Raw genomic sequence first — 22520 nt, forward strand, 5'->3', positions numbered from 1 at the left:
GTGTCCCCTGCATCGGCAGGCGGACTCTCAACCACTGCGCCACCAGGGAAGCCCACTGTCAGTATTCTTTTTGGTGCTTTTTATTTTCCCAAAATTGGCCAATGGTATCCTCTCTAAGATGCCCGCTCTTGAAGTGATCCCATTAGTCTTCAAGATTTTCCTTGTTTTCTGGCACATGAAGATGACCCAGGATCACCTTGAACTTGGCCCCAGACCAAAAAAATCAATAACTCCTCCATAGTTATTTTTGTTTAACTTTAAAAACAATATCACTAATTCTATAATATCACGTTGGACTTTTTACTAATCAGCTTGAAGCAGCAATTATAATAACTACCATTTCTGGAGCAATCCATAAATGCTGAGAGGTTTTCTCATAGTATCTCATGTAATCCTTGCAGATGAGTAACTAATATTTTATTCATTTTACAACTAAAAAAAAAGTAGGGGAATAGGGAAATTAAGGAATTTGCTTAAGGTCACAGAATTATGTCCAAATCTTATGCCTATACTCTCTTTTTGACTTTGCTAAGGTGTTTCTCTGAGATTTACAAAGAAGAACTACCCTAGGGGCTGATCTGGTCTGTAAAGCCTATATGTGTGAACATTCAATGTCCAGTTATTGAGTACGTGAGATGCTGAAACAATTAGACTTAACTTTTAATATCAAATTTCTAAAGTTCCTAAGTCATTCACTCAAAGGGCTAAAGTCTCAACATATTATCCCCTTGTAACATACACTCCTACTTGAAAATTGTAGTGCTTCATGAGTACAAAAATAAGTTCCTTTCAAAGGTACTTAACTAGCATTTGATATATATTATAGTAAAAGTATACTGGTGAGAAAAATGTCTCATGCCTCATCTGAATTGAATAAGTGATACTTTTGACCATAATTAAATAGAAGAGTTTAAAAATTATAGAATAAATTACACTAGGTAGTTTTCTAAAAATGATTTCAAAAGACATAATCAATGACCACATTATTTTGATTAAGGTGTCATTTCTCAGGCATGAAAAACCACCTAATTCATATTACTATACTTAGAAATATTGGCTTTAACCATCAAAGCCTAATCTTTTGAAAGTCATGACCACAGCAACCACCTCTGGTCAATTTCTGCATGTAGAGACCAATATGACCATTCCAGAAATGCAGAAACCAAAAACTCTCCCATGACCCTCATCACATGACTTGTCACCATATAGTTACTGATATTCTCCCACAAGCCTGTGTTTTTTATGCTATATTTCTACATAAAGCAAGTGCATTGCATTTAATAGGTGCTTTAAGAACATGTATCAAATTATTAAAAAGCAGCAGTTCAAATACTCATCATTGTAAATAGAACATTCATATTGTATTATTTGATAAAGCCATTAATTAAACAAATATTTACCAAAGAACTTAGGGAGATACAAAGCAAATATGAAACAGTCCATAGCTTTGAAAACCTTATGGTCTGCAAATTAAAACAACAACGAGATATCACTACACAACTATCAGAATGGCCATAAACCAGATACTGACAACACCAAATTCTGGCAACAATTCATGGCTGGTGAGAATGCAAATTGGTACAACCACTTTGGAAGACAGCTTAGCCATTTCTTATAAAACTAAACATACTCTTACTATACTATCCAGCAATTACAATCTTTGATCTTTATCTGAATGAGGTGAACAAATGAGATGAACATTTGTGTCCAACAAAAATCTGCATACAGATGTTTATAGCAGCTTTGTTCATAATTTCCAAAACTTAGAAGCAACCAAGCTGTCCTTCAGTAGGTGAATGGATAAATAAACTGTGGTACTTCCAGACAATAGGATATTATTCAGCACTAAAAGGAAATAAGTTCCCAAGCCATAAGAGGACATGGAGGAAGCTTAAATGCACATTACTAAGTGATAGACACCAAAATGAAAAGACTACATAACATATGATTCCAACTATAAAACATTCTGGAAAAGGTAAAAAATATGGAATAAAAAGATCAGGGGTTGCCAGGGGAGCTGGGAGGCAGGTACAGATAAATAGAGCACAGAGGATTTTTAGGGCAGTGAAAATACTCTGTATGATATTATAATGATGGGTACACATCATTTATACATTTGTCCAAACCCCTAGAATATAAGGCCGTGTATTTATAGTGGCAGAAAGCACATTAAAAATAACAAATTAGTGCTATACCTAATGACTTGTAGTGATTTCCAACAAGGAATTTTTGAGTGAAAAGAGCAATTGTAAGATCCCCGGTTGTAAAATTACCAGCAATATTCATATATAGACATAGTTCCATGTATATTTCTGTATAGGGTTACACAGTCAGGGATTATTGAATAGACTAATGTGAGAAGTAAAGAGAAAGAGGATAGGCAGCTAAAGAATATTTACAAAGGCTGAATGCTAGCCACAATTGTGGATATTCAAAAATTGCAGGATATCGGCTGTGAATAAAACTTCCAATGAGGAATTTAAATAAGTGAAGCCTCTCAAATCAACCACCTTGATGGATATATACTTTCTAATATGTATGTATATACATTATGTATATATGTATATAATTTTTGTCATGTTTATTTATAGTCTCACATTTTTGGAAGTAGATATTATATAAACCATAAATATGCAATAGATTTTTAAAACTTTCTATTTCAAACAAGGAAGAGGCCTCTTCTAGCCAGAGCATTAAGGAAGGGTTCTTTGGGTAAAATGACATATTATTTGGGTTTAGTGGAATCTGGCTTGAATTTTGAAAGAAAAGATGTCAAAAAGGTGGCATGAATAGAGGTACAGCAATTGGAAAGTAAAAGTCAGTTTTATATATGAAGACATCATAATCCTACTGGAGGACAATGAGGAATACCGTATGTAGCAAAATTTCAGGGAACTATTCTAAAAATATAAATAGCAGACTTTTGTATGTATTAAATAATGGGGTGAATTTGGAGAGGTTTAAAATAAACAGTTAATATCAGTTAACTTCTGACCATTGTGTACTTTCATTCAGGGAAATTATTTCTTAGTCTGATGGGAGATAATGTTTATTGAGCACTTAGTACACACCAACTTCTATTCATATGGCATTAATCACCACTTTCCAACACCATCTAGAAGATCAATACTGTCATTATCTCTATTTAAAGATGAAGCTTAGACACGCTATGTAATTTGGCCAAGGGCACACAGCTAGTAACTATCCAGGGATGCAAAGCCAGACAATCTTGGGGAGTGGGCAAGATGGCCAAGTAGGAAGACCCTGGACTCACCTCCTCCCATGGGCACACCAAAATTACAACTATTTACCGAGCAACTATCAAAGAGAATGACCTGAAGACTAGCACAAAATATCTCCTACAACTAAAGATATAAAGAACGAACCACAGTGAGTCATGTAGGAGGGGTGGAGATGTGGTAGAATCAAGACCCATACCCCCGGGGTGGATATCCCACAAACGGAAGAATAATCACAATTGCAGAGGTCCTCCCCAGAGAGCAAAGGTTCCAAGCCCCACTGGGGTCCCCAGCACAAGGGTCTTGTACTGGGAGAAGAGCCCACAGAACATTTGACTTTGCAGGCCACCAGGGCTTGGTTTCAGGAGGGCAGAAGGCTGTAGGAAACAGAGACTCCACCCTTTAACATGGTGCGTGCTAAATCACACACTCCAAGACCCAGGGCAGAAGCAGTCATTTGAAAAGAGCCTGGGTCAGACCCACTCACTGATCTTAGAAAGCCTCCCAGAGAGGCAGGAGGCAACTGGAACTCACCCTGGAGACAGAGACACTGGAAGCAGCCACTTGGGGAGCTCTTTTTACCACAAGGACACTGGTGCTGGCAAAGGCCATTTTGGAGTCCTCTCTCTAGTTTATTAGCGCTGAGACTGGTCTCACCTACCAGCCAGTTGGCACCAGGCCTGTACTCCCCATGCCAAGCAGCTAGATGCGTGGGGACACAGCCCTACCCAACAGCAGGCCAGCTGCTATAGACTTCTCTGAGTCCCCAGCTGCCCCAGGACCCAGCCCTACCCACCAATGGGCTGACATCAGCTTCCGGGACCCCTGGCCCCCAAAGCCAGAGGCTCCAGGGCCCACTTCCTCCCACCAGTGAGCCAGTACTTAACCCCAGGACCTGGCCTCACTCACCAGCAGGCTGGCACCAGTTCCAAGAGCCCCATGCCCCATCCCAGAGACATGATAAATATAATTACCACTGTTGTATGTTATATATGAAAGTTGTTGAGAGTAGATCCTGAGCTGTCATTACAAGGAAAAAAGAAGTCTCTATTTCTTTTATTTTGCATCTGTATGAGATGATGGATGTTCACTAACATTACTGTGGTCATCATTTCATGATGTATGTAAGTCAAGTCATTATGCTGTACACCGTGAACTTATACAGTGCTGTATGTCAACCATATCTCAATAAAACTGAAAGGAAAAAAATAAGCAAACAAATAAATAAATAAACAAACCAGTCTTAAAACAACAATGAGCTACCACTACAGACCTATTAGAATGGCTAAAATCCAAAAACTAACAATACCAATTGCTGACAAAGATAAGGAGCAACAGGAACGTGCGTTCATTCCTGGGCGGAATAAAAAATGGTACAACCACTCTGGAAGACAGTTTGGAAGTTTCTTACAAAGCTAAACATAGTATTACCATATGACCCAGCCATCATGCTTCTAGATATTTACCTAACAGATGTGAAAAGTACTTCCACACAAAAACCTGCACGTAAATATTTATAAAAATTTTACTTATAATTGCCAAACATTAGAAGCAACCAAGGTGTCTTTAAATAAGTGAACGGATAAGCAAACTGCAGTATATCCATACAATGGAATAAGTTATCAAGTCATGCAAAAGTATCTTAAATAAATATTGCTAAGTGAAAGACACCAGTTTTTAAAGGCTATATACTATATGATTTCATTTATGTGAACTTCTGGAAAAGGCAAAACTTTAGAGTTGGTAGAGAGATTTTTACCAGTAGTTTCACTGTCATTTTTTAAGGCAGTGAAACTATTCTGTATGAGTCTGTAGTGGTGGATATATGACACTCTATATCTGTGAAAACTCAGAATTGTACTAGCAAAAGAGTGGATTTTAAGGTACGTAAATTTTTGTAAAACAATCTAAGAGGTCAAGGGATCCCATGATGTGACAAAACAATCTAACTGTATTACAAGTATATAAAACAACATCACTGAAAAGGATGAGGAAGTAAGGTACTGATCTAAATAATTTTGGAAATGAATAAAGACTATAAGACTTTTAGGCAAAGTACTATGCATGTGCTTTAGTTAGTAAAGTTGTTTCTCGTGGGTATATAGGCTAACAATTCTGAAACCACTACTCATGTATACTGAAATTGAACAATTAAGTATTTGATGGTGGATAGTGCGGGCCAGATTTCTCAATGTTGTCCTAAAAGTTACAGACAAGCAAGGGGGAAATGCTGGAATGATCCCCGTGTATACTGGTAGAATTGGAGACATCCATATTAACTCATGCTTAGCTTAATATAAAGATGGATACATATAGAAATATTTATAGATATGCATAGATATATGGATTGGTATGCAAGTATATTTCCTTCTCTGACAGTTGAGAGAATCTAGATGCAACAACACCCTAATAGCAGTAGACATGGTGCCAACCTTAGTTTCTAATACCATTCTCCAATAAAAGGAACCAGGTCTTTTCCAATAGTAGTCCCTGTGATTATTTCTAAGGTCGGAAAGAGCCCCAGTGGCAATAAAGATTGAAGGTAATGGGAGATGGAATGTCAGAGTTTAGCACATCAGAAATGATGGGTAAAGTTGCAGAGTATAACAAATCTGGTTTGTGTTCCTGGGGGTGGTGCAAGTGAAGGTGAAAGCAAATATAGATTACAGGATTAATACACCATGAGGGTCACATGGCCCAGGGAATGCAAGTGCAGGCAATACAGAGGACGACTTCGAAACAAAGAAGTATCAATGGCCTTGATGATGGAGTAGTGTCCTCTGTGTCATTTCTTCTGCTGAGCTTGCCAAATAGGTTATTATTGCCAGAGAACAAGAGCAAATCACAAACTGAAGTATCATTTGGGGAAGGGATACCATATTCGTTTTCATGATCCTTATATTCTAGGCTTAGAAAGTGATTTGGTCTTATAACAATGCAATTCCTTCTCCTTAAAAAATGCAAATGGCTAATGTCAAAAAAAGAGATTCAAAATTTCTTGTGTAGTCGAATATGTGGTCTAGGCATCACAAAACATCAGATATGATATTCTACCAGCAATATGTGGGAAAGGCTTACATAGTTACTTAGAAATTTGATATGCTACCCCTACATTTGGGGCTCAGGAGGGTGGATGGAGTCTGACCTCAGTGAGAAATTGTAGAGAGCTAAACTCTCTGCATGTACATCCCCTCTCATGAAATCAAGAACATTGCTCCAACAATTCTCCCTTCTGTCCTGCACCAATAATATATTTCCTTCTCCTGACACATTTTTATTTGCATACAAATATGCTATTATTTCTCCCACATTTAAAAAATAAGTTTCGTTCTATCTTAATCCTACTCTTTTTTTCAGCTACTGTGCGGTTTTCCTGTTCCCCTTTATAGAAAAACTCCCAAGCTTACTCTCCACCAGCTTCTCTTCTCCCATTTGTTCTTGAACCCATTCCAATCAGTTTTTCCTCTTACCACTTCATCATACTCTTGTCAAGGTACTAGACCTCCATGTTGCTAAAACCAAAAGTCAGTGTTCGCATCTTAACTTCTTTGCAGTACTTGACATGGTTGAACACTCTCTCCTTAAAATAGTTTTAATTGGTTTCCAGAAAACTACTCTTGATTCTGCCAGTTTCCTTCCCTATCTCATAGGATGTACTCAACTGCCTTTGTAACTTTCTCTTCTTCTTCCCCTTCTAAGTGTTGAAGTGTTCCAGAACTTTGCCCTCTACTCTCTGTACTCTCTCTTGGTTCAGTCTCGTGGTTTTTAAAGTATCATCTATATGCTTATAACTCCCCAAAGTAAGTTTTTAATATGGCACTTTCACCTGAACACTAGGCTCCAACTGCCTGCTTGATTCCTCTACCTGGACACCTAACATGTCTAAAACCAAACTCCTGATCACCCCAGACCCCGACTCCCCATAATAATCCAGGTCTGTTAATGGCTACTCCATTCCTCTGGATGCTTAAGCCAAAAGTCTTGGAGTATTCTTGACAGGTTTTTCTCAAACCAAATACCTAATCTTCCAGAATATTCTGTCAGCTCTACTTCAAAATATATTCAAATGCACTGTTTCCCACCACTTTCGTGTTACCAAAGTGATCCAAGACACCAGTGCCACTTGCCTGGTCCCCTTCCTCCACCCCTATGCTGCACCATGGCCTATTCTACCAGAGTCTATTCTCAGCCCCGCAGCCAGAATGGTCCTGTTAAAACACGAGTCAGGTTGTGTCATCCAAGCACTCAGAGTAAACACCCAAATCTGGCAATGGCTTTCAAAGCCCTACAGTTCCTGACCCAGTCCTCAAACATGCTCAGGCTTTCTCTACCTGTTGTTCCCCCTTCCTGGACTTGTTCTTTCCCTGGATAGCACATTTCTCAATCTCAGGTTTTTGAGGGTTTTGCTCAAATATCATCTTGCAATTGAGACCTTCTCTATCATTCTACTGTTTAAAATTGCACCACCCACCTCAGCCCCTGGCAATTTCCACCCCCTCCCCACTTTTTGTTTTCCCCCTTAGCACTTTTCACCTTCTGATATCTCTCTCTTCTTTGAAATTTGTTGATGAATACTCTTCTTTTTTTAGTGTGTAAGCCCAGAGGAGCAGAGAGATTTTCTTTCCACTGCTACTTACCTAGTCCCAAGAACTGAAGCTGGCTCCAACTAAGTACTCAACAGATACTGAATTCATTGAATTAGTGATTGTTTGAAAATCAAAGAAGAGGGCAGCAAGGCTGCTCATTTCATAACTGGCAGGCACACCATTAAACCCAGTCTTCAGACACGTCCTTCCATTACCTTGTCAGGAAGCAAGAAGTGTGAGGCTCAAGGGACAGATACTCAACAGAGCACTATGCTTCTAGTGAAGCATGCAGTGTTCCAATCTTGCATTGCCATCAAATAATGCCTTGTGCAAGCCCAATATTTTCTCTTTGTGGAGAGAATGTTGGCTTCCCAAAAAAGAAAACATTTTTTTTTCTTGATGCTCTTTTAAGTACAAAGGAAAAAGAGTATATTTGGACTTTTTTCTTCCTAGAAAACTGGACTTTATTGGTAACTTAAATTTGTGGGCTGTATCTTGTTAAAATTATGTTATTGTTCCATTGTACATATATTTATTGAAATCTTACAATGTATTTATTTGTTTAATCATCAAATAGGTATTAGGTGCCTAATAGGTGACAAGGAATGTGCAAAACAACTCAATACAATTGACAGATTTATTTTACTGGACTTAAAATTTTTCATTACAATAAAAATTATATAAAATAACAGAAACTTTTTACCCTTTGACCAGCATCTTCTTATTTCCCGCTCCCCTGAGTCCCTCAAAAGCAGCATTTTATTCTTTGCTTCTATGAGTTTGACTATTTTAGATTACATGTTGCTATGGACTGGATGTTTCCATCCCCCTAAACTTCATATATTGAAACTCTACCCCACAGTGTGATGGTGTTCGGAAGAGGGACTCTGAGGTTGTAGTTAGGATTAGATGAGGTCATGGGGCAGCACCTTCATGAATGGGATTATTGCCCTTCCAAAAAAGAGTTCCAAAAAAGCCTGCTTCTCTCTGCTCTCTGACATTTGAAGATGCAATGAGAGTAGGTCATGTACAACCTGGAAGAGTTTCCTCACCAGAACCCAACTATGCTGGTTCTCCAATCTTGGACTTTCAGCCTCCAAAACTGTGAGAAACAAATTTCTGTTGTTTATGAGCCACTCAGTCTGTGGTATTTATTATGGCAGCCTGAATGGACTAAGACACACATTTAAGTGAGATCATGCAGCAAAGTTTCAGTTATGTGAGATAAGTTCTGGAGGTCTAATTAATGTACAGCAATGTTACTATGGTTAACAGTACTGTATTGTATACATGAAATTTGCTAAGAGGATACGATCTTAAGTGTTCCTACCACAAAAAAAAAAGAAAAGGGAAGGAAAAGAGAAGAAAGGAGAGAAGAGAAGAGAAGAAAAAAGAAAATGGTGGCTATGTGTGGTGACAGATATGTTTGGCTCTGGTGATTATTTCACAATGTACACGTATATCAAAACATCAAGTTGTACACCTTAAATATAAATAATGTAACGTGTCAATTAAACCACAACAAAGCTGAAAAATTATACAAAATAAAATAATTAACATTTTAGAATTTAAAATCATTGTATTCTACATTTTGTTCATAGGTATTAATCCTGAAAGTGAATAATGGTGCACTGCATGCCATTCTAAGACTGTGTCTCTCGGTATCTGCTAGGCATCTCTTTATGTCCCCATGCTAAATTTTTACTGTGAATGGACAATTTACAACAACTACAACCTGAAAAGGTAATAGTAATCAGGAGCTAGATAGCTCAGTAAGGAAAATCTGGGTCACATCAGAAGGCAAGTCCCCTAAGTCTGAAGAGAATGAGAGGAATCTTGGATGGGTAGTGAAGAAGATAATAGATATCAGTTATAGCCTTGGAACTAATCAGAGGAGAGGAATGACTAGAGTTCATCCCGTTAACCCTCCAGCCACCATATTGAAGTCGTGGCTGGATGCAGTGGGCTTCATGCAGTACATCTGAGCCACAGAGGCGTGCCCCTCAGGGACACTTAGGGCTCCTCCCAGATCTCCTTGAGTTCCTTTCTCTTTCTGTTAGCCCCACCCCAACTTTGGTGCCTGTTTTCTCCCAGTGGCCAGCATTTGACACTGTTCTTTGAAGAACTTCCTTCAGGGGTTCCAGGTTTGCCTATAGGCTTCCCAAGTACTGGGAAGATTTCATCCCTTAGGTGCAGCATTAGCCAATGACTGCCAGGCAAGGGACTAAGAAAGCCCAGATCCCTGGCCTCCAGCAGAGACAAACTGAGGCTAAGTCACACACCAGACTTCCCCTGCAGAATCAGGGGAATCCTCTGCTCTCCTCCACGATCTACTAGTTTCTTCTCTACCTCTGTCTTTCTTCTCCTGCCTTCTTACAGATTTCTCCTAGGGACACTTCCCTAATAAATCATTTACCACTAATACTTGTCTCAAAGTCCACTTTGGGGGAACCCAAACTAAATGACCCTTCTGGGTCTCACTTTCAAGCATACCCCAATAGACCGCCTTTTCTTATTCTATAGTAACATAGGCAACCCCTTAGTAACACTTAGCAAATGAAAATATCGCTTTCCAGAATATAACCCACAGAGCTTCCTCTCTTCCAAAATACTTTTATACTGAGGAAATATACACATGTGTTTGTGCAAGTTTTAAATTGCAGGGGGAAATGAGATAAAACATTTTAATGCTCTGGAATATTAATTGCTTTTATTGAGAAGTGATCTCCTTTTCATATTTCCTTCTCCATACTCGCATGACTCTGCAGGCTCAGGGCAGCTTTATTTGTCTCACTCTTGTTCTCTGAATGAGCTCATAATGCCATGATATCACTCTCACTGTGGTGTTTAGTTTCAACAGCTCAGTTGGAGCCTGCACTTGCAAAAAAATGTACTTTGCCTCTTGGTTCAAAGATGGAATGACAGCAATGTTGTCTGTATGGCAGGGCTCAGATTCCACCTGGTTCACTCCAAGATGCGTGTCTGCTCAGATGAAGGAGGTGAGCCCTGCAGGTGGCCTGTCTAAGCTCGTCGATACAGCAAGTTTCATTCACTCATCTGGTCCAGGCAGGCCGACTGCCACAGGGACCAGTACCCTTAGAAGTCAAGGATTCTGTGGCTGGAAGTTCATGTAAACCACCCAGTCCAAGCCTTCACTTTCCAATGAGGAAACTGAGGCTGCTCAAGGTCACATGAGGTGTTGGTGCTGGCTCTTAGTTTAGAACCAGTGTGTCCATACTCCTTGGCCACACCACTGCTGGAAAGGACGATGTTTTTGTCTCTTTCCCTTGAAAAAGGTCCCTTCAAGTTCCTGCCTGTGACAGTAGTAATTTTTACCACTCTCTCTACGAGAAAGACAGATGGAGCTCTTCCAGATGAATCACAGCTTTGGCTTTTCATTCAACAAATGTCTACAGTGAGTGAAGTTAGACACGTCTATTTTATACCATGCTGACCAGCGAGTGACCTGGTGTACAATAATGCTCAGCAAGGAGGAGGAGATTGGTAGGCATTGCTACCCAAAGTTATAAAATGGAAAGTCTTTGACTCTAAGGCATTACAGTTACGTGGCCAATTATACTCCTGTGCCCTGTACTAATGGCAATGCTTTATTTTTTCTTTTACTATTGAAAGTGTCATTAAAAAAACTCATTAAAAAACACATTTATAAACAATAGACCACATTGATGATTTTCCTTATTCTAAGTTCTAGTGCTCTCTTGACTTTAAGTAGCCATTTTTATCAGTAATAAATAGTTATTATTAATATTTATAAAATAAATAATAAGTATTCATTATTTAAATGGATCAAGTTCAAAGCAAAATATGAGATTTCAATTTCAGCAGGATGTTAAACAGAAGTAGGGCTAAGAAAAGGGAATAAACTGCATTTCTGGTCATTACAATTAATAGAATTTATCATTTATAAAGCACTCTGATGATTAATTTTATGTGTCAACTTGGCTGGGCCAGAGGGTGCTCAGATATTTGGTCAGATACTATTCTAGGTGTTTCTCTGAGGGTGTTTCTGGATGAGATTAACAATTGAATTGGTAGACTAAGTAAATTTTCCTCTCCAACGTGGTGGGTCTTACCCAATCAGTTGAAAATCTGAATAGAACAAAAAGGCTGACCTTTCCCCAAAAAAAGGTAACTCCTCCTGCCTGACTGCCTTGAACTGAGACATCATTTTTTCCTGTCTTCAGACTCAGACTGAAACATTGGCTCTTTCAGGGTCTTCAGCTTGCAGATGACAGATCTTGGGACTTGTCAACTTCCATAATCACATGAGCCAATTCCATATATATAATATGTAAGTATCTATGTATATAGGATTGGCTCATGTGACATACAGATATGGATAGATATAGATAAATATCCTATTGTTCTCTTTCTCTGGAGAGTCCTAATACAGGCACCTACTATGTGCCAGGAATTATTGTTAATTTCACAACAAAACAATAAGATACATATTATTCTCCCTGTTTTGCACATGGGAAAACAGAAGCTATACAACTTTTAATGACTTGTCTCAAGACTTCAAAGTAAAGAATATTTCCAGGTTTCAAACCCAGGTCTGTCTGCTCTCAAAGCCTGGACTCTATATACCAGTCCACCTCCCCAAAGCCTCACATCGTTTCCTTTCCAGTTCTGCACAGATCTTCCTGAAATGTCTTTGTCCTCTTTCCTGCTATTGTGGTACAGTGGAGTGATCAGAGTTGAAGGTTTCTTTGATGTGTTGGGACCACGTCATGCCTCAGGACTGTTGTTCCTGAGCATGAATTTGTCTTGTACAGGTCTGTGCATGTAACTGCTTAAGGAGGAGAGGACTGTCTTAAATCTGTCCATACTGACCATAGGATATGTCCTTGAATACATCCTTCCCCTTGATTTTTAGGCATAGATCATGCAGGACTGATCCACATATTGATGCACTTATGTTAACGAAACACCCATAATTTTAAATATACAGACCTTGGCCTGCTCTTACTCATAGCCTCATCATCTCCACAGAGTGAAGGCAGGATTTCCGTTTGGGAACCAGGAGCTTTGCAAAGGAACTTTATTGTCATGTGGTAAAGTGCTGGATGTTTTGTCAGACGCAAGACTTCACTGAGCTCAGTTGTACAGGTATTAATGCTGAGTTTCAAAAACAATGGAAGTTGAAGCTGGACAGATTGTTTCACTGTGTAGCGGTTTCATGGGAAGGGGGACTCTCTTTGAAGTCAAGGAGATGGATGCCTGCAACAGATATAGAGTGCAAAGTGCAGTCAAGAATGGTGCTCACGTGCCACTCTTACATACTTTCAACTTGGCTATTTTTAAGTCAAGTGTCTTCAAATATGTCAAAGACACTTGTTCTAATTAAGAATAAAGGCCATGGCGAGATGGGATTTTTTTTAACTAAGCTAATTTTTAAACACAGTTGAGTGCATCTGGAAGCTTTTTTCAATTATAAAAACCACATTTTTCCCTCCTCATGAATGGCTAATCCAAATTTCCCCGCGTTTAAATGTCCTAATGCATATATACAGATATAAATATGTAATCTGTATATGTGTATATATGTTAACAGTGTGAGTAAATGTATACATAATGTGTATGTTTATGTATGTATACGTGCATATCAAAAACAAGTATGGGAAATGTTAATCCCAAGGTCAGTTTTACATGAAATGTTCCAAGCACTACATAAGTAAGTACCATAACTAGAATATTTCTATTTCAATGCCAAAATAGAAAAGCAATACAATTATGATAATTATGTTCTATTAAAGGTATTTACAATATTTTGGACAAAGAAAATTGTCATCTTGACTTATTAGTGACTAGTCAAGTATGATGAATTCTCTTTGGCCAACTTGTTAAAGCAAAATCTCCATGAAAACACACACATATGTACGCTCACGTAACTTGTTTCAAGATTTAAAAAAAAAAAAAGAAATTGCTCATCCCCTTAGAAAGCAGTGTTGGATGTGCCAACTGGAATATCCAAAAATGTACAAGTCTAGAAGGTAAACTTCGAGTTGTCAGAGATACACAAGAGATAGTATTGCAAAGTGGTTAGCGATTCAAATCCAAAACATGAGGAATTCATTCTGACCAGGGCTGTTAACTGGATAAAACTGTGTGTGGATCAAGGACAAAGGTGGTGATGTCTGAAAAGGAGACATAGAGACCGGGGAAAGTATGATATATTCATGGAACAGTGAGAAAACCTTCTTGACTAGAAGCAAGTGTCCTGAGAAACATATGTCAATGAGTAGGAACTGGCCAGATTATGGAGGCTTTTAAACATATTCAGGCTGGACTAGGGTTCAAGGTTTGGTCAGTTTTTTAGTGTGAATGATATGGTATAAATGGTGTTTGAGGAAAACTGATGTCATCATTGCAGACCAGAAAGAGGTCAGCTAGAAGGTTTTCTGACAGTCGAGACTGGGTTCACCAGTCTATGCAAACATAGGACTCTGCTGCTTTTCATTATATTTACCATGCTTCAACCCACTTCTCTGTCTACATTTACCATTAGACTGTAAACTTCATGGAAGCAGGAACTATTTCTGTCTTATCACTGTAACCACTGAACCACCTGCCATATTGCCTGGCAGAATAGTTGGGCAATACATAGCTCTGAATAAGAGAATAAATAAATGAACGGAGCTATTACTGAATACAGGCCCATGAGATAATGAAGATTTGAATGGCAACAATAGTTCAGACAGAAGATTTGATAGAGAAAGATACTGAAACTTTGAAAGTTAGACTAGCATGCTTTTATATAGAAAATGCAAACCGGGGTTGAGACAAAAATATTAATAGTCTGCATTTGGACAGAATTTAAGAATTCATATAAGTGCTTTCCCAAACAACAATTTTGAGCTACTCTACCCCATATTTCCAATCCCGAATAGCCAAAATATGTCAATGTCATTGAAAAAAACTAAAACTTGAGTTGCAGCATGGGTTTCAAAGATTTGATAAATCAGTTGTGGTCAAGCTGAGTTTCAAAAAAGGCAGAATACTGAAATGCAAATGTCTAGTATTCAATCAAACACATGGAACACTCAAGTGAAAAGGTGGGTCTAGAAATATAAACTTACAGTCTTTAAGAATCATGAGAAGCTTTCAAGTGAAAACTAGGCCAGTTTAATAACATGTGTTCATTCTCTGATTATTAAAAATTCACTTTAAGGTAGGTATCAATTGCATTTGTCAATATGTATATCCAATAAACTAAAAACTATTAGTTTCAAAGCTAATACTATTTTTAACTAAAATAAATGGAGTTAGTAATGTAGGCAATGTCCTCAAATCCATGTTGTAGTGCTCCTATGCTAGCTAAGCTTTCTTACTAGTATTTGCACTTCCATTGTAAAGCATCATTATAAAATTGCACTTTCTTCAGAAAGGAAGATATCCCTGACCTTCCTCCTGTGGACAAGTATTGACAATACAATGCAATGTTTTCTTCACAGTGAAACATTTTCATGAAAAGCCAGCAAATTAATGCTTATTTTACACACACATTATGAGGTCCTTTTGACACAATGTGTATGGACGAAAGTAAAATTTGCAATCTCTCTCTCTCTCTCTCTCTCTCTGTCTCTATCTATCTATCTATCTATCTATCTATCTATCTATATATATATATATATATATCTTTCTCTCTCCAGGAATTGAATCCAAAATCATGATGCTATGTCCACAATTTTTTAAACAAGTCACATAACTGACTCAGAAAAGAGGAATATGAACAGTTTATAAAATCAAAACTACTTAAGATGTCAATTCCTATCTGTGAACTATGAACATATATATCCTTTAAACTATATTCAGATTCTCACAATCTTATTTTTTACAATTTCTATTATATTGCTTTACTTTTTTTTCAACTATTAGTGAAGGAGCTTATTTTTGGTCAAGATTGTTGCTTATAATTCACTTTTCTGGTTTTCACACACAGGAAAAGTATTGAAACCTGCCTGTCAATTTTGCAATTTAACAAAACCTTGAAATGAAAGTTTTCCAGAAGTTTTTAGAGTGAAAAATATGATCAAATGACTTAAGATAAAGCCATGATTTCAACTTGAGTTTTCACCATTTTCTTGGATTCTGAGGCTATTAAGAAAAACATGATAGGAAATTTGTTAAACTAAATGACATATTTTTTGGAAGAAAATGCCCCTAGATAAATTAGATTAGAGTAACATTTCACTGAAACATGAGCCACTGGAATATGGAATTTAATAGGTGACATCTGACTTAAATCTCATCCAAGAAGTTGTTATCGGAAGTAGCATAAGTGTCTCTGCAGGGCACATGGCACAGCCTTACCTAGTGAGTTAGCTAATACAGAAACCTCTAAAAACAGCATAAAAGTGATTCTCTTTTTGAGTTTTAAAAACACTTTTGGACAGTGAGTGATATTTTTCAATCTTGTAAGCATTGCTTTTTCAGCGAGGTCTTTCCATCCTATACAGAATTCCATTTTACAGCACAAAGTAACCAGCCTTTGCTAACTCCTTCCTAACCTTTGAGTGTTTCTCTGTAATATACAGTTTTGGAAGGCCTCTTTTTGTCTACAGGGACAGATCTTAAATGTGGAGTAGGCATTCCCTAGTATGGGGAGATGTAAGGGTAAAAGAGTCTTCTCCCTTTTCTCATTCAAAACTGGCTCTCCTATTGGCCGCCTTAAATTCCCACCCAGAGTGATTGCATTCAGGTGACTCTTAGAAAAACCTGTAGGTCATGACTCAGAATGGAGCAGGAAGATGCTGGGAAGGAGGAAGGGCTAAAAAATATACTCTTCAGGATTTTACTAAAGTCATAGCTCCCTCTCCCTCTTTTCCTCTCTCCATCTTTTTCTTCCTTCATTTTTTCCTCTCCTCCTTCCTCTTCTTCCTCTTCATCTCCTTCCCTCTCCTTCTCTTCTTCTCCCTCTCTCTTCCTCTCTCTCCCTCAAACATTGAGATTAGAATGCAGGACAATTAAAAGGAAATGTGGAGTCATAGTGCTGGAGACCATGGGCACTCCAGCATCAGCACCAAAGAGTCAGCAGGAGAACAGGAGTGGACTGAGCTCTAAAGCTCTGCTCATTACAGTAAATATTTACCTCAAAAATGATGTAGAACTCAAAACATCCTTCAGGATGGTATCTACCCAGTGTGGTAGGGAGTAAATAATTGTCTTCCTTTCTCATTTATTTCACAAATATTAAATAAGAAACTACTATGTGCCAAGCACTTTTCAAAGCATTGGAGGTACAGTGATAACAAGATAGATAAACTCCTGCTCTGGTAGAGGTTAGACTCCAGTCAGATGGCCATAGACAATTGGCTATTTAAAAAAATAAATAAACAAGAAAAATACGACATAGACATAAGGACCAGGGAGAGAAGTACAGCAAGGAGATAACATGGAGAGTGACTTAGTGGCTAATTTTAATTGGGTCCAGAATAGCCTTGCTGAGGAAGGTTACATTTCTGTTCAGATCTAGAAAAAGAACCTGTCAAGTAGAGGCACAACTTGTGCAAAGGCCATGAGGTAAGGAGTAGTTTAGCACTGAGGAATTGAAGAAAGGCAAGCAGGGCTGAATTAGAGGAAGAAGGGAGAACAACAAAATGTGGCTGGATAAGCAAACAGGAACCAAATAATGAAGACCCTTGTGTGCCGTGCTAAGAATATATAATTTTATGCTGATTTTATATGCAAGATCCTTAAGGGTGTCAAATAATTAACAAATCTCTCATTGCCTCCATTTCACATTCTATAACTATTAACTGCTGGGCTCTCAATCAGCCAATCATTGACCTAAGTTCTAGGAAGTGCCACCTCTAGTTACAATATTTCTCTCTGCCCTACAAAGCATTTGATCATTGCCATATGGAGGCAGACAAAAGCCATTCCTCGTGATCCAGAGAATCTGTTGATTCATGTCACCCTAGCTACCTATCAATGCCTGGACAAAATAGTACTTCTAAAGGTCTTCAATTAAAACTGTAGGCTATTCCTGGAAATGGCAAAATAGAAAAGCCTAACCAATGTTTAATATTCTATTATTTGAAATTCTTGAGTATCTTAAATACAAAAAGAATAAGAGGAAGAATAAAACCAAGTGGCATCAAAATCAGAACAGGAATTTAAATTTTATAGTATCAGTGGTACAATAAGTATGTTAAAATTAGTTTTGCTTGAAACATCACTCAAGACTTTTAATCTCTCATAAGTCTTTCTCTCTGCCACCTCTCTTTTAAAAATAAAATGTTCAGGTATTCCTGACTTGCAACCCTATATCCACAAAAACAAAAATGTTTTTTGTTTGAACTTCTTACAAGAGGAATTTGCTGGTCTATTTTCTTATAATGATTGTGCACTAGTCCCTTGATTAATGCCTTATATGTTGATCCATAATTCATAGTTTGTTTTATACTTCTAAATCATTCTCCACTATAAATAAAAGATTTGTACCAAAACACAACCTAGAATCTTATTTTGAATTGACTATTAGAGAAACTAGGTTCTCTGGTTAAACGCTGGTGACTCACAAGTGAACCTCCTCTAACTGTATGTTTTGGATTGATCTACTTTTTCCCTAAAATTATTGAGTAAACTGATATGGTTGGAAAGACTAGTTTTAAATCTGTCATTGATCCTATAAACACTGTCCCATAACTCATCTTTGCACTTGCGTGAGAATACTCCCTTTCAAGTGAGTACTTTTACTCTTTAACCATATATCGGCACACATCTCACTCAAGACTAGTGACCATTTTTAACACAGGAGTATAACAGTGGAAAATTAGACTTCAATGCTTAAAATTTCTGGGCTTAAGGTTATATATAATAATCATAAACTATCTTTCTGGTGGGGTATTTCATGTATACTGGTTATTATAAGCTGTGTCTCCCCAAAAATATTTATGTAAAGTCCTAGCCCTCAGCACCTCAGAATATGACTGTATTTAAACATAATGACTTTACAGAGGGAATTACATTAAAATGAAGCCATTATGGTGGCCCCTAATCCAGTATGACTGATATCTTGATAAGAAGAGGAAATTTGGACATAAACACATACAGAGGGAAGACCATGTGAAGACAGCCATCTCTCAGCCAAGAAAGAGAGGCCTGGAACAGATCTTTTTCTCACAGCCCTCACAAGGAACCAACCTTTATCTCAGACTCCTAGCGTCCAGTCCTGTGAGAAAATGCATTTCTATTATTTAAACTACCCAGTCTTTTGTACTTTATTATGGCAGTCCTGGCAACCAATACACTGGTTTCAGATAAGTGTTTGTGAAGAAGACTAGAGATAGCTCATAGAATTTTATGTCTTATGAGAAGTCATTTTCTGGCTACATATATTTAAAAGCACATAAAGTAAATACCATAGGCAGCATAGAGAAATTGAGATAAATCAAAGCCAAAGTAAATCTACTACCGTTCTGTAAATTGACTTCACTTTCACCAAATCACATGATACTGTAAGAGATGACTTTTGTGAAACATTTATCTTACTACCCATTAGCATTCCTCCCAGCGATACTAACATAAACTAATAAAAGAGCTCTTACTCTTTCCTACCCATTGGCTACCCATAAATTCTTCATTTTATCCCTACCCTTTTTTATTATACTTTGTCTTGGGGTCCTTTAAAACACTGTGTGGACAGAACATCTTATTACAAAAGGGCTGAGGAGAAGAAGTATTGATTCAGTGCACTCCTTTCTTCTGCACTGCCAACAATAATTAATGTTTCTGAAGATGGCAGAGGAGTAAGACGTGGAGATCACCTTCTTCCCCACAAATACATCAGAAATACATCTACATGTGGAACAACTCCTACAGAACACCTACTGAACACTGGCAGAAGACTTCAGACTTCCCAAAAGGCAAGAAACTCCCCATGTACCTGGGTAGGGCAAAAGAAAAAAGAAAAAAGCAGAGACAAAAGAATAGGGACAGGACCTGAACCTCTGGGAGGGAGCTGTGAAGGAGGAAAAGTTTCCACACACTAGGAAGACCCTTCACTGGTGGAGACCGGGGTTTGGAGGGGAAGCTTCAGAGCCACGGAGGAGAGCACAGCAACAGGGGTGTGGAGGGCAAAGCGGAGAGATTCCTGCACAAAGAATCAGTGCTGACCAGCACTCAGCAGCCTGAGAGGCTTGTCTGCTCACCCACCAGGGTGGGCAGGGGCTGGGCGCTGAGGCTCGGGCTTTGGTCAGATCCCAGGGAGAGGACTGGGGTTGGCTGCATGAACAGAGCCTGAAGGGGTTAGTGCACCATGGCTAGCCAGGAGGGAGTCTGGGAAAAAGTCTGCAGCTGCTGAAGAGACAAGAGACCATTGTTTCGGGGTGTGTGAGGAGAGGAGATTCAGAGCATCGCCTAAACAAGCTCCAGAGACGGGCATGAGGCACGGCTATCAGCTCCGACACCAGAGACGGACATGAAATGTTAAGGCTGCCGCTGCTGCCACCAAAAAGCCTGTGTGCAAGCACAGGTCACTCTCCACACCTCCCCTCCCGGGAGGCTGTGCCACTGCCAGGGTCCCGTGATCCAGGGACAACTTCCCTGGGAGAACGGCATGGCGCGCCTCAGGCCATTGCAACGTCATGCCGGCCTCTGCTGCCGCAGGCTCACATCGCATTCCTTACCACTCCCTCCGCCAGGCCTGAGTGAGCCAGAGCCACTTAATCAACTGCTCCTTTAACCCCGTCCTGTCTGGGAGGGAACAGATGCCCTCAGGCGACTGAAACGCAGCGGAGGGGGGCAATCCAAAGCTGAACCCTGAGAGCTGTGTGAACAAAGAATAGAAAGGGAAATCTCTCCCAGCAGCCTCAGGAGCAGCAGGTTAAATCTCCATGATCAACGTGATGTATCCTGCATCTGTGGAATACCTGAACAGACAACAGATCTTCCCAAAATTGAGGCGGTGGACTTAGGGAGCAACTGTAGACTTGGAGTTTGCTTTCTGCATCTAATTTGTTTCTGGTTTTATGTTTATCTTTGTTTAGTATTTAGGGTTTATTATCATTGGTAGATTTGTTTCTTGATTTGGTTGCTCTCTCCATTTTTTTTAATATAGAGAAATATTTTTTGTTCCTTTTTCTCTTTTTCTGAGTGTGTATGTGTATGCTTCTTTGTGTGATTTTGTCTGTAGAGCTTTGCTTTTACCATTTGTCCTAGGGTTCTGTCTGTCCGTTTTTTTATTTGTTTTTTTTTTTTAGTATAGCTTTTAGCATTTGTTATCATTGGTGGATTTGTTTTTTGGTTTGTCTACTTTATTCTACCTTTTTTGTTCTTTTTTTATTACTTCTCAACTTTTTTATTTTTAATAATTTTTTTAATTTTTATAACTTTATTTTATTTATTTTTCCTTTCTTTCTTTTTTTTCTCCCCTTTTGTCTGAGACGTGTTGCTGACAGGGTCTTGTGTCGGGTGTCAGGCTTGTGCTTCTGAGGTGGGAGAGCCGACTTCAGGACATAGGTCCACCAGAGACTTCCCGGCTCCACTTAAAAACAAATGGCACTAGTTATCCCAGAGATCTCCTTATCAAGGCTATGACCCAGCTCCACTCAAAGGCCAGCAAGCTTCAGTGCTGGAAACCCTATACCAAACAACTAGCAAGACAGGAACATAACCCCATCCATTAGCAGAGACTCTACCTAAAATCATAATAAGGTCACAGACACCTCATCACACACCACCAGATGTGGCACTGCCCACGAGAAAGACAAGATCCAGCCTCATCCACCAGAACACAGGCACCAGACCCCTCCACCAGGAAGCCTACACAATGCACTGAAGCAATCTTAGCCACTGGGGACAGACACGAAAAACAATGGGAACTACAAACCTGCAGCCTGCAAAAAGGAGACTCCAAACACAGTAATTTAAGCAAAATGAGAAAACAGAGAAATACACAGCAGATGAAAGAGCAAGGTAAAAACCAACCAAATCAAACAAATGAAGAGGAAATAGGCAGGTTAACTGAAAAACAATACAGAATAATAGTAAAGATATGCAAAATCTTGGAAATAGAATGCAGAAAATATAAAAAATATTTAACAAGGACCTAGAAGAACTAAAGAGCAAACAAACAACGATGAACAAGACAATAAATGAAATTTAAAATTATCTATAAGGAATCAATAGCAGAATAACTGAGGCAGAAGAACGGATAAGTGACCTGGAAAATAAAAGAGTGAAAATAACTACTGCAGAGCAGAAGAAAGAAGAAAGAATGAAAAGAATTGAGGACACTCTCAGAGACCTCTGGCATGACATTAAATGCACCAACATTCGAATTATTGGGATCCCAGAAAAAGAAGAGAAAAAGACAGGGACTGAGGAAATATTTGAAGAGATTATAGTTGAAAAATTCCCTAATATGGGAAAGGAAATAGTCGATCAATTCGAGGAAGCACAGAAAGTCCCATACAGGATAAATCCAAGGAGAAACACGCCAAGATACATATTAATCAAACTATCAAAAATTAAATACAAAGAAAAAATATTAAAAGCATCAATGGAAAAACAACAAATAACATACAAGGGAATCCCCGTAACGTTAATAGCTGATCTTTCAGCAGAAACCCTGCAAGCCAGAAGGGAGTGGCAGGACACATTTAAAGTGATGAAAGGGAAAAACCTACAACCAAGATTATTCTACCCAGCAAGGATCTGATTCAGACTC

The sequence above is a fragment of the Physeter macrocephalus genome, chromosome 1 (assembly GCF_002837175.3).
Source record: "Physeter macrocephalus isolate SW-GA chromosome 1, ASM283717v5, whole genome shotgun sequence".
Lineage (NCBI taxonomy): Eukaryota > Metazoa > Chordata > Mammalia > Artiodactyla > Physeteridae > Physeter > Physeter macrocephalus.